Below are 12,976 nucleotides of genomic sequence, written 5' to 3'. Positions count from 1 at the left end.
CTTCCATCGTAGATTCTTTTAGACATTTAGGGGAAGAGTTTCTTCCTGAGTCTTTTGTTCTTAAAAATAATCAAGCCAAAGAGACACATTTTGAGATGGCAAATTCTGCACCCTGCAAGCTCAAAAACAGTGACTGTTCAGCTGACTTCTTCCAGGAGAGGAATGGATGAGTTAGGAGGCTGTGCCTTCTGTGATATTGGGCATTTTTAGATGATGGCCATCATTCCATAAAGGGGAGTCAAGCGTTTGTTTGGCAGTTGGACAAGATGGTCTCCTAAAGCTAGTGTCACTCTTTTCTAGCTTTTTAACCTCTCTCGGTCTCAGTTTCTTCATTTTTAAAATGGAAATAATAATTGTGTTTCACTCAAGGGCTGTTATGAGGCTTACACTGCATAAACATGAAAGGCACTCAGCTTGGTGCCTGGAACATATTAAAAGAATTAAAATGTACGTTATTATTATTCATATTTTTTAAATATTACTCTCAGTCTCTTACTGGCTGTATGACTGAGGGCAAGTTATTCCATCTATCAAAGCCTTGGTTTCTTCATCTTTAAAATGGAGCCAATAACGAAACGAACCTCATCGAGCCGTTGGGAAGCTTAAATGTCTTCATAGATAGCACATTGCTGCATGCAGCCAGCATTCAGTGGATGCCTTCGTAAACCTCCCGCATTTCCCTGCAACACTGATATTCTGTGAGTTTGCGGTGTCCGTAGAACATTGAGGCTTTCACCTCTGGACCCCTCACTTGTCATTAGCCATGTGTCATCTTACATCCTTTTAATGCATCTGTCATGGCCCTTTATGAATCGCGTAAGCCCTTGGAGGGCTGGGGTCTGGTGTGGCACTTCTTATTTATCTAAAACTAAGGTGAAGGAAAAGCCAGCTTGAATGATTTTAATATACGAATTGTATTCTGGCATGGTTTGATGGAGCTAAGTCTCGGCTTTCCTCCCAGGATTGGAGAGACCAGGCAAGTTATGCTTAGACTGTTGGGGAGCAGGTGGGGAAGCAGGCACCAAGGCGTGATGGCTCAACAGGCTTTCAGGGAGGAGCTTTGGGATTATGGTTCATCAGGAACCCAAACCCCTGCTCGTGGGTCCTTGCCTACTCCACAAGGCTCTGCCTGTCCATCCCCTGGATGCTAACAAGCTGGTTTATTGGAGGTGGGTTCCCTTTCTTCCTTAGTAATAGAATGCTTGTTCTTGCAGGGCATATCACCACTCATAAGAAGAACTACATCTCCCAGCTTCCTTTGTTACCCAATGAAGCCATGTAAATTCTGGCTAATGGCGTGTAAGCTGAGGTATTCAGTGGAACTCCCAAGAAATATTCTTTAAAGGGAAGAGCCTCACCCTTTTTCACCACTTGCACCTTCCTGGTGGCTGGAATGTGGGTGAGATGGGTGGAGCATGCGTGGCCAACTTAGACCATATGTTAGATTGGGTTCCCCCTGAAGAACAGACTCTGAAGCAGAGATTTGAGAGCAAGTTGTTTATTTGCCAAGTGATCCCAGGAAGCGCTGGTAGGGAGAACAAGGGAGTGAGATAGGAAGGGAAGGAGGCTGGTATAGGGTGTGCTAATGAGCATATTATGGTGGATTCACCCTGCTGGGGAACTCTGGGAAACTGTGTAGCACGTGCTCCAGAGATGTTCTCCTCGAAAAGCCAAAGAGCTGAGGTATTTATGCACCAATGCCTGTCTGCCGTTGGGTGAGGGCTGCTCCTGGGGGCATCACTTCCCTGGCACCACCAGGCTTCCATCTGTGGACCGAACACTGTGCCGGCGCTGAGAAAGGGGTGGAGAGTCTCAAGTGCTTATGGTCAGGAGCTGTTGGCATGTTTGGGACTGGCCAGTACGTACGGGATGTTGAGGCACCGGCAACTTCTGCAGACCTAGAGTTTGAGCGGGGCAGAGCAAAAGGAAAGAAGGTGCCTTGGTCCCTGCTGACCAAGGGGCCATCACACCAGGCCTGGTGGCTTCCCTTCAGACTCTTTATGTCAAAGAACAAAATCTCTTGTTTAAGCCATCATTGGGCTTTCTGTCACTCACAACCAAATCTAATCCCAAATGATGCATCAAATAATAATAATAGTAATAATGATAATAAAGGTAATTAGCACACACTGAACATATGGGACATTTCAGTCAGCCCACTCCTTTGTTAATTACCCTCCCACACACACACATGTACACCAAGGTAAGCTTTGTGACCCTTCTGACTTGTTCACTGCCTGGTACCTAGTAAGGTGTCTGATACATGGCAAGCTGTCAGAAAACATTTATTGAATGAATGAGCAAAGAAATAAAGTAAAAGCCAAGATTTAAACCCTGATCTATCTGTTCCCAGTTCCCCAGCTCTTAATCACTATGCCTTGGTGAAAGGTTTAGCAATCTTATTTTATAGATGATTGAAGGAATCCAGTATAATGCCAGGGAGCCCAAGTCTTGGCAAAGACAGAAAGCTGGGATGGGATGAAGCAGTGAATGTGCTTGTGAAATAGTCTTCATAAAAAGATCAACATGAGGGGCCAGCACAGTGTCGCAGCAGTTAAGTGCACACGTTCCGCTTTGGCGGCCTGGGGTTCGCCAGTTTGGATCTCGGGTGTGGACCTACATACCACTTGTTAAGTCGTGCTGTGGCAGGCACCTCACATATAAAGTAGAGGAAGATGGGCACGGATGTGAGCTCAGGGCCTGTCTTCATCAGCAAAAAGAGGAGGATTGGTGGCGGATGTTAGCTTGGGCCTAATCGTCCTAAAAAGACAAAATCAACGTGAGGGGCTGAGTCAGAGGCTTGTAGCAAGGGACAGTAGCAGCTCCTCACCTGGAAACTCTGTAAAACCAAAGCTGAGCCAGAGATAGGTAGTCCACGTGGTGGGACTCGGAACAAGGCATTTCTGAAAAAGCTACTACATTCCTCCCTTGGCGCTCAAAGCTCCTCTTGCAGATCTGCTGAGCCTGGGACCAGACAACCTTGAGGTACCCTTGGCCCCTAGCACAGCGGCGTTTACCCTAAAATTGTTCAGACAGAGGCTAGTTTGCAAACTGGTCAGGGATGCTACAGAAGATTATGGCTCTGGGCTAGAAGACTAGATAAGACAGGCTCTGTACAGTGTCCTAGAGGTGTGATAAACCCCATCTGTAGCTTTATAGCCTTCAGAATGAGTTTCCAGTCTGCAATTGGCAAGCATCTTTTTTCTCTTAGTGCAAGTTTTCATTCACTGGTAGTTTGTCTCCAGGAAACCCATACAAGTCTGGAGTTTCAAGCATTTGCCTACAATGCGTTAGCACTACAATGCGTTTCCCACTAGGCATCTTTACAATGGCTCTGTTAGTAGATGAGTATGCAAATTATATTTATCTCCTGTGTGGGCGTCACTCTGGTCTCTGTGCTCTATGAGTCTGACTAGGGGTTGCCTAGTGGTAGCTCTACCCACAGGGCACTTCTAATGAGATAATGTCATTCATGTATTTATTCAACAAGCATTTATTGGAGTGGTTAGTATGTTTAGGCCTTGGAGAGTGGAAGATGATATCAATCTGAATAGGACATGCTACTGTAGCTTGCAGTGTTTGGGGAAAAATAGACTCAAGTATATGACAGTGTGCCATGTGCTTTTTAAGGTGTTATACGGAGGAAGGAGTGACGAAGGTCACCTGGAGGAGTTAGAGAAGCAACAGCGTGTCCTATGTTCTGACAACACTAAACTTCCCAGCACTCTGCAGTACCTCCATGCCTTTGTGCTTCTGGATCCCTCTGCGTAGCCATCTTCTCTTCTTCCCTGTTCTTGGCAGAATCCCGCCCGTATTTTAAGGCTGTGGCAGACCCGGGCTAAGGTGAGGCTTTGCTTCCCAAAAGTTGCTCGCCTTTCCTCCATGTTTATAGAATCCTGTTCAAGGAGAAATGGCAGCATTTCAGGGAGGTCAGGCCCTGGTAATAAAGTTTGATTGATCTAAGACAAGTGTTGTATCCGCTTCCCTTTGGCTCATTAATTCATTCTATAATTCGTTCTGTAAGTGTTTTATTATTAGTAGTAAAGTTTTCATTGCAAAAACATACTACCACTGGGTACCACCAGTGGTAACAGTACCACCAAAGGTATTTAACCTGTGTCTCCCCCTGCCTTCCCCTGCAGTGTTGGTTTGTTGCCTCATGGCCCTTTGATGGCTGCTTCAAGTCTGAGCATCGCATTCACACACCCCCATGCTCATGGCATGAGAAAGAGGCAGGTCGTGCCCTGCTTCTCTTTCCTTCGTAGAGTAAAACCCTTCCTAGACCCCAACTGTGAAGTCTCTTTGGCCAAAACTAGGAGAGCTGCCCCTCCTCAGCTAGGGAAAGGGAGAGGCGAGGAGGGAATGGTAAGGTTAGAATATGGAATACTCTGATGACCCGTGGACGCCTTCCACAAGCAAGAGGATGGGGGGATTAGGTTTGTGTCTTTACAAAAAGAGGACATCTGGTTTAAGCGTGGGTTTGGTGTTGCACTGGGGTGAAACTGGAGGCAAGGAGGTTCTAGCAATATTTCAGTCGAGAGAAGATCAGAGTCCCTTTGGGGTTAGTAATGGTGAGGACGGGAGGAGGTTGGAGAATGTGGACTCTGGAATACTCTGTGGTCAGAGCTGGTCTCTGATTCCTCCTTTGGAGAGAAGCCCTCCTGAGTGTCAGTCACACAGCACATCACCAACTTGAGCGCCTTCCGCTGCATCCTCTCCAGTAAAGGCCCGGAAAGGAAAATGATTGCACTCGATTCGGAGCAGTGGGCACACCACTGAAGGGATCTGTTTAATTAAATTGTGTCTTCAGCTCTGTAGCCTATGAAAAATCCCAGAACCTTCCCCTGCTCTCTTAACACAAGCACTTTAAATCAAAAACAACCACATGAAGAAAAGAAGCTTGTCATTTGGCTAAGTTTAGCGTTTTCCGCCAGCCTGGGTAGTCTAAGTGGTTAAGATCCAACACTGTCACTGCCACAGCCCGGTTCGTTTCCTGGTCAGAGAACCACACCACTCATCTGTTGGTGGTGGCATGTGTTGCTGGAATGCTGAAAGTTTGGCCACTGGTGTATCAAACACCAGCAGGGTCACCCATGGTGGACAGATTTCAGTGGTGCTTCCAGACTAGACAGACTAGAAAGAATTTCCAAAAACATTGGCCAGGAAAACCCTATGAATAGCAGCAGAGCATAGTCTGATAGAGCGCCAGAAGGTGAGAGGATGCCGCAAAAAGACCAGGGCAGGGTTCTGCTCTGCAGTCCACAGGGGCGGGAGGAGTCAGAAGTGACTCGACAGCACTGACAACAAAAGTCTTTTCTCGGAGCCTACTGTGAGATCTGCAATGTGGAGACAGACAGAGGGACTCCTTAGATTAGGAGGTCTCATTCCATGCGCAGCCAGGTAGCATGACCGCAGGCATGTGGGCTGCAGGGCAGCCCAAGTGGAGCCCCCTCACAGTCACCATGCACCTCTTTCCACAAGGAGTCTTTGCAGGCCTCCTGTGTGCCAGGCGCCGTTCTAGACTCTGGGTACTCCACAGGAACCAAGCCCTGGGGAGTCAATTTAGGGAGAGAGACAGATAATATGACAGTAATAAATGTTCAGAATAATAACTGCTCTGATGGGACAAATGCCGTGGGAACTCTGGGCCACCTCTGCTGCATAACAAACCTCGTTGAAATTTAGTGGCTTAAAGGATAACAATCATATTTTTGTTTATGATTCTGCAATTTGAGCAGAATGCAGTTAGGCAGACTTTCTTTTGATCTGTGCAGCGTCCACAGCGCTGGCTCATCAGGGCTGGAGCCTCTTCTTCTAGGATGCTTCCACTCACCAGGCTGGCAAACCCTTCCTGGCTTTCTGCTGGAGCCCAGTGGTGGCAGGGCGCCTCCTGCACGGGGCTTTGTCTCGTGGCTAGTGTTGGCTCCTCCCAGCCCTGCGGTGTCAGTGAAGTCAGACTTCTTGAAGGATGGCTGATTTCCTCCAAAGCACAAAAGCAGAAGCTACCGGGCCTTCTTAATGTCCGAGCTTAGCGGCGCCAGAATGTCACTCTACTATATTTTGTTGGTCGAAGCTGTCACAGGGCCAGCTCTGAGCCAAGGGACAGGTAAATCGACTCCATCTCTTGATGGGGGACTGACAAGATCACGTTGCTGAAGAGCCTCTGGAACAGGAGCTGTTGCTGCTGCCACCTTTGGCAATACAATCTACTCCAGGAACCCAGAGAAAGGGTACCTGTCTGGGGAGAGGGAGGCATGACCTAAAAGATAGGCATTATGAAGGACAGCAGAAAATGTACACCATCAATATTCAGCCCAACACCTGATGTGATCCTGTGGGATTCATGGTTACAGTTGTTTCTCAAGTACTACTTTGCTTCTAGATAAAATAAATGGAGGGGGGTCATTCTCCGGTGGGTCCATGAGACCATTAGAATAAGCCCCCTGGTCTGCCTTGCCCTGGAGGAACTATGCCTGGAATTGTTTGGGTTTGCAGTCTGAAGGCCGGAGTTGCATGCCCACTTTGGCTACAAACTTGCCCTGTGACTGTGGCCCCATGATGTGAGATATCAGAGCCTGGGCCTCCAGGTCTTATAACGGGGAGCATTCCAGTAATATTAGCAAAATGCCGAGTGGTCAGGAGTTGAAAATGAGATAATAAATGTTAAAAATCAGAGTGAGGTTTTATTAACTTGCCTTGCCCAGCCCAACACCCCTCACCATGAGCTCCCGAAGAAAATATGAATGGAGAGAAGCCTGTCCAAGGAAACCTGGGAGACACCTGCCAACTGCGCTTAATCCCTAGACTCCTGCTGTGGATGTCGGAGAATCAAGCTGAAGCGCTTGGCCTGTTCTCTCCTCACCCCCGATTCCCCTTCCTGCAGTCCAAAAGAGACAAATTTTAACCCATAGAAGGACAAGAGAAAGCACTGGCCTCAGAGCAGCCCCTGGGACAATTTACTGCATCTTCCATCTTCTGCATGGTTGGAAGAAAGAAGAGATCAAGATCCAGTCTCTTGAGCTCATCTGTTAGTATGTGCGCAGCCAGGACCCCCATTGCAAATGTGCCCCTTAGGTGTCCCGGAGTCTGTCAAATGCACACTATTCCTTCTGTGTGGGAGCCGGGGGAGTGTTGAGTGGTGGTAAGAAGCAAGGGGAAGGATGAAGGCTTCTGCTCCCCAAGCTAGCCCTGATGTGGGCATGCTTATTATGTCTAGTGTCGTGTGACCTCCGCCTGCTCTGCTTTTCTGGTCATATTATTCCTTGTGTGGTTTCTCTCCGTGTGGTTTATTCTTTCATCGCTTTCAAAAGCAGTCACTGAACACGTATTTTACCCCATACTCTTTGAGAGACAATGAGCCTACAGAGATGAACATGATGTGTTTCCTGCCCTCCGGGAACAATAAAAATCAGAATTAATAATAACTACACAGAATATGTTTCTTACCCAGGGGAAGGGGCAATATGTCTGTGCCCACTGCTTTTTTCACTCCAGCTTACTCCAGGTCAAACCTAGGAATCCGAAGTATTATTTTACTGAATTATCAGAGCAACCTAACAACATAAATTTCTGTTATAAAGAAGGAGTAAGGGCCAGCCTGGTGGTGTAGCGGTTAAATTTGTGCACTCCACTTCAGCGGCCCGGGGTTCTCAGGTTCAGGTCCCGGGCGTGGTCCTACGCACTGCTCATCAAGCCATACTGTGGCAGGTGTCCCACATATAAAATAGAGGAAGATGGGCACAGATGTTAGCTCAGGTCCACTCTTCCTCAGCAAAAAGAGGAGGATTGGTGGCAGATGTTAGCTCAGGGATAATCTTCCTCACCAACAAAAAAAAAAAAAAAAAAGAGAAGGAGGAGTAAATTGATACACAGAGAGGTTATGTGACTTGTTTCTGGTCACACAGTAAATAAATGAAAGAGTTGGACAGAAAGATAGTTTTCCCTGACTTAACAAGTGCAAGCCCTTAACTTTTTTGCTGTACCACCTTCTAGCTCCTAATTATATATGTATATTTTCTCTGTAAACTGTGAAGAACAGGTATGCAAGGTGTGATGATGTTGTTGACATTTAGAAAATAAAACTCATTAGGCTTTTAGACAACTTGCAAGATTTTTGGTTACTAATTCTCTCTGTAGCCAGGTGTGATTGTAGTATGTGATTATAAAAAGAAGGAAATTGCAGACAAATAGTTCTTGAACACACTCAGTAGCATCTTCAGTATAATTTCTGATGTGGGCAGCTCTCATATACATCCGGGGAGGACAAAAGGAGTGAGTTCCCCAGTGGGGCTCACGTCAACTCTTGGAACTGGTTCGAGATGAAATCCATCTTGGAAAATGTGAACAGAGCCACCAAAACTATGAACAAGGTGAGGGAAAAAAAGGAAGAACAGATTCCCAAAGCCCGATGGACGTGGGCTCAGTCTCAGCCTTGCCACTCACTGGTTTTGCGACCTTGGACATGTTACTTATCCTCTTTTGCCTCAATGTTCTCATCTGTAAGGTGGGTATGACAACAGTCTCCACCTGTTTTTGTCAGGGTAATTAGCTCATGCTAGCTTCTGTTAAAAAACAAAACCAAATATCAGTGCCTAACGGCAATAAACATTTCTTGCTCATACAAACTGATGGAGGTCTCACATCTTTCCTGGATGTCTCTCCTTGAAGCAATAACTCAGGGATCCAGCCATGTCCATCATTTGGCTCCACTACTCTGGAATCCTTAATCTTGAAGTCCAGCCTGGAAAACATGGGGGCATCAAGATGGATACTTATCCATCTCAGCCTGGAGTGGCATGCATTGTTCTGCTTCATTCAGAACAAGCTACATGGCCAACCCAGCCGAGGCAGGCTGGGAGATGTGGAGGTGTCACTGGTGAATGCTCAGAATCTCTCACACTGTCTCATAGAGTTGTTGTGATTAAACGAGTTAATACATACAGCATCATCACTTATGTGCTTAGTCCAGCGTCTAGCACTACTAAGTACTCAAAACCTGCTAAGAGTACTGCTATTACTTCTCTCTTCCTCCTCCCATCTGGGATGCAGAGGAAAGCATAGTTATACCAAAACAGAGAGTAAGCCAGGGATAAGTTCCAGGGCAGCAGTAGCAAAAGGAATAAAAATCAAGTCCAGTCTAGAAAGCAATGGTGGGCTTCTGAACCGATGCAAAATCACTTTCTTGATGTATGTCACTTTGGCATCACCCCTGGACCCCACATTGCAAGCAGGGAGATGCAGCAGCTTGAATCTTGAGTTTCCAGATTTCACTCATGAACCAGGACTGTTCCCCGTGCAAGGCTGAAGGTGTCTGCCGCTTCTCTGCCCAACTCCAGTTCTTCGTGCTCCTGACTGCTGAACATCCATGTCTGCCGCCATGATTTACCTTCTACTCTAGCTTCTAGCCTTTCCACCCCCTCCTTAATTAGTGTCTCAGATCGACTATCTAAACTCCTGCCCCTGTGTACAGTCTTGGCACATATGGCCCCGCAATATTGGGAATATTCCCACTATAGTCTGAGAAAGAAACCTCAGCCAGTTATTGGTACAGCTGGACCTCAAACTTGCCCTCCAACTGCCCATCTCAAGCTGTTCTTGCTGCCTTTGCCCGACCTGTGAATTTCCCATTCCTAGATAGACCAGATACCATCAGTGAGTTTGACACAACAGCGTGTATCCACAGGGATTCCATCTGCGTTTTATTCTTGAAATCATCAAAGAACTTAGTGCTGTAATGCTGGAGGCAAACTTCCTCCCGTTGTAGCTCTACATCCTTGTCCTTTGCAGACCTGAAGGTATTTTGGTTGAGTGAGGACAGTCTTGCTGGAGGTCGGCTAATCTCGCGTTGGGGGAGGAGGAGCTGGCGAGGTGATTTGGTGTTCTTTGTGGGCAGGATTTCATGAGTGCCCTTGAAAATGGACCATCCGATATAACAAAATTAAAGAGCATTAAAAAGAAATGTCCCCAATCCTCTCATCTTAAAAATGTATGCAGCATTGTGACAGACACTGTTTTAAGTGCCGGACATGTTTCAACTTAGAAAACGCTCCTGCAGCCCTATGATCTCCCACTTTGCAGAAGAGGAAACTGAGGCATACTTATATACCTGCCCGAAGTCCCACAGCTAGAAATGGTAGAGTAGGGTTTTGATCCCAAGGAAGCTGGCTTGAGAGCTTGGACTTTTAATACTCATGAGTCCTGCCGCTTAGTAAGGGATAATTGTTCAGTACAACGCTTCTTGTACATTCCTTTTCCAATTTCGGCCCAGAAGGAAATATTTCCCCATCAATTCAATCAGAGCATACACATCACCTTGCTTCCTGTAGTTTTATGTAACATTAGCTTATAAACATTATTTCATCTTGCCAGTTTTCTTGATGATATGTTGTAACGATTACATGATGTTCGTATATATCACTTAACCATTTATTCCTTGTATTTCATCTATTCCACAAATAGCTAATAAGTAGCTGCTATGTGCAAGGCAAAAGGCTAAGCACTAGGTGCATTACAATGAATCAGGCAGAATCTCTGTGCTGAAGACACTCAGGTTCACGGGGGACATTGTAACAGATAAAAGAAGGTGGGAATTCAGCTCTAGAGATGCACATCGTTAAAAGAAGGTGGGAGTTCAGCTCTAGAGATGCACATTGTGTTCGGTGTATAAAGGAGCTGGGGAGCTGGAGGTGGAAGATCCCCATCAGCGTGTCTGGGAGGCTGGCCCCTTTTGAAGGAGGTGCAGCAGAGGTAGTGGATGTTAACTTCAGCATCCCGGATCTTTGCCAGGCAAGTCCGCTCACGAAGCCATGAGCAGAGGGGCTCTGCTATCTCCAGGGCCAGAACTCCTGCCACACAGGGACGTCCCTAATCAGAACGAGTGAGGCAGTGTGGATTCCCGAGTTGGGATAGTTAATGCCCAAGAAGTAAGTCATTGAGTCCACGGGCACATGCATTTCCTTCTGTGAATAGCTCTGACCCTTCCATCCATGAGCTCCATTGCTGTCTTCCGCAAAACTCTTCCTTGCTGAGTCCTTTCCTTTTATATCATGCCTGTTTCTTCAAATATCTTGTTAACCAAAATTTCCTTCTCACTCTCCATATCATGCTTACCTACCTGTACTGGCTTGAAGCGTTTATTCTTTACTCAAAATCATAATGAACAAGATATTTACTAGTATACTTGGTTGCAACATCATGTCTTTTTACATACAGAACTCTTTACAAGTACTTCCCTGTCTATATTATTAAATTTAACAGTGTGCCCCTGTTTCAGAAAATGGCAGCTAACATTTATGAGTGCCTCCCATGTGCCATGGCACTATTCTAAATGTAGTATGTGGGGCAAGTCATTGAATCTTCGCAGTAATCCATTAAAATGGCAGGATTATACCTGTTTTGCAGATGGATAAACTGAGGCCCAAGGAGATTCAGGGCATCCTCCAGGTCACATGACTAGAACGTCATACAACTGGGTATGTTGAACTCATTCAGTTCTGACGTCACTGCCTGCATGTTTCACCACCAATGCTTATCTGCCTCTCACTGTGCAGTAATGTTATAATTCTTCCCCATTAGAGGGCTGGTGAGACCAGCGTATTTCTCCAAAATAAGCCCGTGAAAGCATCCTCTGACTCCTGACAGGGCCCAGTGGAGCGGCTCTACCACTTGGAGCATCAAGCCTCTTCCTCCCTTGAAGACTGTGCCTCATGTTCCTACCCACAGACTTGGACCTGGGGTGCTCCGTGGGTGGCCTGCCCCTGGATTCTTTATCTCCACAGGTAGCATGAGCTCCTGCAGGTAGGCCAGCAGCTGGACAGGTTGGTTTTTGACTGGGGTGACCGGATGACGAGCATCTGAAAGTTGCAGTGAATTCACCCGTTGGCTAGAGGTGAGAATTCCATCACTGCCCTCCATTTCTATTCTGGGAAGGTGGGTAGTCTGGTGGCAGGAGACGGTCTTGTAACACATGCCTGCCCAGCTCTACCTAAATGTGAGATGTACTGGGTGGCAGTGGAGAGGTGGATATACCTGGAACGTGTTGCGTAGAGCCCCCTGGAACCAGCTCAGTAAAGGCTCCGGTTCTGAGGTGAAGTGTCTGGGCGGACACTGGAGGCTGAAGCTGCCCTTACCTAACTTTGGTGAGTATATTCAGAATGTTCCAGAGCAGTGGTCCCGGACCTGCAGCATCACTGTAGCCTGGGAGCTTTCTAGAACCACAACTTCTGGGCTCCTCCCCAGCACTGCAGCTTCAGAAACTCTAGGGTTGGGCTCCAGAAATCTAAGCTCTAACAAGCTCTCCAGGTGATTCTGGTGCAGGCTCAAGTTTGAGAACCACTGGTCCAGAGCAAGAACTGGATTTTATAGTTCTTATTTTAAAATCGGAAATTCAAAATATTTTATTATTTCACTTATTACGGACTTATGATAGAAATCCTACAATGTGCTTTTAGGAAAATTAGGAATAGCAAAAGGAAAAGTTAACAAAATTGCCCACAAATCTTCTCTCTTAGCAGGAGATAAGCATGATTAGGGTTTTGGTGTGTTTCTCTTTAGCCCGTTTCCTGCAAAAATCCTAATAAAGTTATCACTAGTTTGCCTTCATCTGGGTGAGTTAATGTGAGAATCACCTCCTGGATTCAGGCGAGAAGAGGGGAAAGATAAGGTTGAGACAGCTGGCTCAGTGGTGGAGTCGGGATCCCCGATGGGGATGGGGAGTGTGTGGCTCAAGGCCTCTGTGCCCGCCTTCATGGAGCCCTGGGGCCGGTGGGGCTTGTCGAGCTGCCCCAGAGGCTGCGGCTCTCGGCTACTCTAATCCACCTGTGAATACGGTGCCCTCTTTATCATTCTTGTTAGACGGGATCAGATTTATGTCAGCTCAGAAATCATTCCAATGATCAAAATATGTGGAGGGCCGTCAGAGGGAAGAGGGATTAATCTCTCTGATTACAGGAGAAGTGGAGGCCCTTTCAGGGAGGGA

At 46.7% G+C, this 12,976-nt stretch overlaps 1 long non-coding RNA gene across 1 annotated transcript; it reads left to right on the top strand.

The window, feature by feature from the left end:
- Positions 1 to 3,635: 3,635 nt before the first annotated feature.
- LOC138922530 (uncharacterized) lies at positions 3,636 to 11,791 on the top strand. The gene is made up of 3 exons (XR_011435617.1): positions 3,636 to 3,843; positions 11,401 to 11,471; positions 11,575 to 11,791. It is a non-coding gene; the product is annotated as an uncharacterized lncRNA (long non-coding RNA).
- The last annotated feature ends 1,185 nt before the right edge of the window (positions 11,792 to 12,976 follow it).

This window comes from Equus caballus, unplaced genomic scaffold (assembly GCF_041296265.1).
Source record: "Equus caballus isolate H_3958 breed thoroughbred unplaced genomic scaffold, TB-T2T haplotype2-0001042, whole genome shotgun sequence".
Taxonomy (NCBI): domain Eukaryota; kingdom Metazoa; phylum Chordata; class Mammalia; order Perissodactyla; family Equidae; genus Equus; species Equus caballus.
This window is presented reverse-complemented; position numbering and strand designations above follow the sequence as displayed.